Genomic DNA, 3,380 nt, shown 5'->3' with positions numbered 1-3,380 from the left:
GAAATCTCTGCTACGTAGATATGAAAATCACAGTACAGTTGTTTTTATGAGCCAGTACTTTAGTATCACTATATAAACACATGTACTTCAGTCATAGAGTCATATATCTATCTGACCCGAGCCTTTAAAACAATCCTCGAAAGGTCTCTCCAGTCAAACAAAGATCAGACAGGTTCTCTGGTCAGGCCAACAACATACTACCTTTTACACATCTCTGTCTAAACACAGTCCTCCTGGGGATAGGATTGCTAATAAGCCCCGGCACACTCGCAGTTACAAAAGGACAATTGCTGCAATTTCCTCTCTCCCTTAATCATCTCCTTTTTTTAAGATAAGGATGTAACTAACTGCGGAGGTGAAGTTACATTCTAATAAAGTCAGCCGGTTAATAATGTAATCTCAAATTACGCCGTAATTACCGCCTCTTAGTCACCGGGGACGCTCTGTAATTCAATCACTGGCCCCTGCAATACTGTACAACAACAAAAAGGCGCGTTATCGGGGGGCTATTTCACCGTGGAAATGAATAGCCCTACCCACCCTCCCGCTCAGGGTAATTAGACAGAACAGTCCCAGACGCTATCAGTGAGGAGGCCTTATCCAACAGGGATTCAGAACTGGGAGGTGTGTGTGTCAGTGTTTGTGTGTTTGCATTTGTTGCATGTTCATGTAGGCGTCTGTATGTATATGTGTTTACAGGCATGTCGGTGTATTTCGGAGTGATAGAATGTTTGGGAATCATGCGCAACTCTGCAGACGTGCCAAAGCTTTAGCTTATTTCTAACTAATCTCTCGCTGCAGTCCTCCTTAACCCCCCCCCCCCCCCCCCCCCNCCCCCAAACCTCTTCAGATGAGAATGAGAAGTTCTCCACACTGGGAGCAAATGTGTGGGAATTGTTTTCTACCTTCATTCGGCTGGGTCAGGGTAGCACGCACGCACACACACACACAAAAAGGCCGACACACGTGCAGAAAAACGCCACAGGACCCAAACTCAATTTGTCATTTATTTTCAAGAGGGTGATTTCTTTAGAGGCAACGCTTGTTTGATATTATGTGGCAGGGAAAATCTAATGTCCCTCAATAGGTTTTTCCAAAGGAATAGGGTAGAAATTAGATTTGCGAACTGGGAACTTCATTTGGGAGGACTGGCTCAGACTCGGAGAGCGGGGGGAGGAAGAGCGAAGGGAGTGTGTGGAGGGTGGGGGGGATGAAAATCTATACTGCAGTGCTGAATCAGCAGCGTCTCATGTCCCTCCTCACTGACTCCCTTGTTTTTCAGACCCCTCCTCCACTCCTCCTTTCCGAATCAGCACAGCGGATTCCCTCAACATTGCCAAGAAGGAAGCGGTTGTTGTCGGTGTCAACGCACCATTTGGCGTCTTCTTGCCTTTTTTTTCTTAACACCATCTCCTCGTCAAACAGGCTTAAAGTAAAGTCGCACAAGGCAACAGCGGGAGCAAATAGACTCCTGTCAAAACTGGAGTAAACAACGAAGGCGCCCAAAGCCCTTTGACCCTACCCCCCACAGTCTATGGACCACTGAAGAAGAGCTATATAGAATGGATGACAGGCCCCAGTAGAGGGGCCAGGTGCAAGGGCAACCCAAGACGAAAAGAAAGAAGGTGGATGTGTGTGTGTATGGGGGGGGGGCTACCAATTTGTCGGGGCAGGAGTGTAGAAGATGAGGTTTGGATGAAGTTCAAGTTCCAGGGGTCACCACCGCCCCCCTTAGCCCAAATGGCCTCCTCTTACAAGATAAAAACAAATACATTTTCATGTCACGCTGTCAGTGAGTTGATAAGAATATACACACCTCCCGAACACCTCCACCCTTAAATCAAACCCATCTGTGCATGGGTAGTCACGCGATGGTGAGCTCAGGGTTCATGGGAGAAATAGGCGACATGGCGGAGGCATGATAAATCTGCGTCGAATTTTCCACGCTGGCAGGAAACAGTCACCCAGGTGTCAATGCCTGATCAGATGGATGGAGAGCGTGAGGTGTGACTAGCGAGCAAACACAGACAGGTGTAGCGGTAATCATACAGGATAGGCTGATCTGTGTCACACTGCAAACACACAGAGCAGATGACGGCTGTTGAACCCTCCTCCGCAGAGTCTCCACTATGATGTGAAACGAGCACGAAGTTGGAAACGCAGATTATGAATACTGGATGCGGATAATGTGAAGATTACATTCCTCCACCAGGAGAGGATTATGTGACAACAACGTGGATTGGACACACCATTTCCACGTGGAAACATTTGATGGTGGTTACATTTATCTAACATAATGTGAGCGTTAGGGATGAGTAAAGTAAAATCAATCTGAGTAATTGTAATCTTAGCAGGATTTGACCATGTAATCAATCATTAAAATATAATTGAGTAGCATTCCCATAAAATGAAACTTTACGGAGTGTTTCCAAATATTGCCAAAGAAGAAGAAGCATTTATAATGAGAACAATAAAGGTCCAAGTACATAGCCTAGAGGTCCTTCATCGCTAACTTTGGTTTGCATGGAAGATTCGTCATTGACCTCTAGACACTAAAAACTACAAAAGTGCTCAAAGCCTAATGCTCCTTTAACCCACAAATGAGCAACTCTGCATTACACAGTCATACAGCTGTCTTTAATTGCCCAATGAAAGCATACGGAAACACATTTTGCAAACTTTTATGAAGCCTGGTGTAACCTGGAGGATTTACTAGAAAAGTAACTGTTCTATATCTTGTTCTGTTTCTCAGATGAGAGCACTGTTCAAAGTTTAAAGGGGGGGCATCAACATGAAATGGCATGTCAACAAGTCTGCAAAGTAAAGACAAACAAATATAGAAAATAAACAAAAAGGCTGGAAACCAGGGGTGAGCGAAGGGACGGTCTGACAAAGTGTCCAGGTAGGCCAAATGTGTCCCAGTGTATACATGAAAGTGTATAATAGTTTAAATCAAATTCCCATTTGATACGTGTGAGCCTCTCCGCTCACACAGGGTTCAAATCAGGACGGAAAGAGCAGGTTGGTGAAACACAGGCGTTTATTAACTCCAAACAATAACATGCGCGGGTCTCAAACGTTGCCCGGGTGGGAAACTTCACAGGTCCTTTGGCGACCTTCCAGGATCCCGCCTACTGCATAACAGCACAGAACCAGGTTACGACATGCTTTTCTTCCTGCACTGATTACCTGATTCCGATCAGCTGTCTGGCCTCCGGCGGGGCATGGTCCGACCAGAGGGTAAAAGGGCGCCCCAGGAGGTAGTACCGCAGGGCGCCGACCGCCCACCGTATGGCGAGGCCCTCCTTTTCCACCGTACTGTAGTTCACCTCCCTCTGGGCGAGCTTACGGCTAATGTACAGTACGGGGCGGTCGACCCC

Source organism: Notothenia coriiceps, unplaced genomic scaffold (assembly GCF_000735185.1).
Source record: "Notothenia coriiceps isolate Sejong01 unplaced genomic scaffold, NC01 NC01_scaffold00028429, whole genome shotgun sequence".
Lineage (NCBI taxonomy): Eukaryota > Metazoa > Chordata > Actinopteri > Perciformes > Nototheniidae > Notothenia > Notothenia coriiceps.
This window is presented reverse-complemented; position numbering follows the sequence as displayed.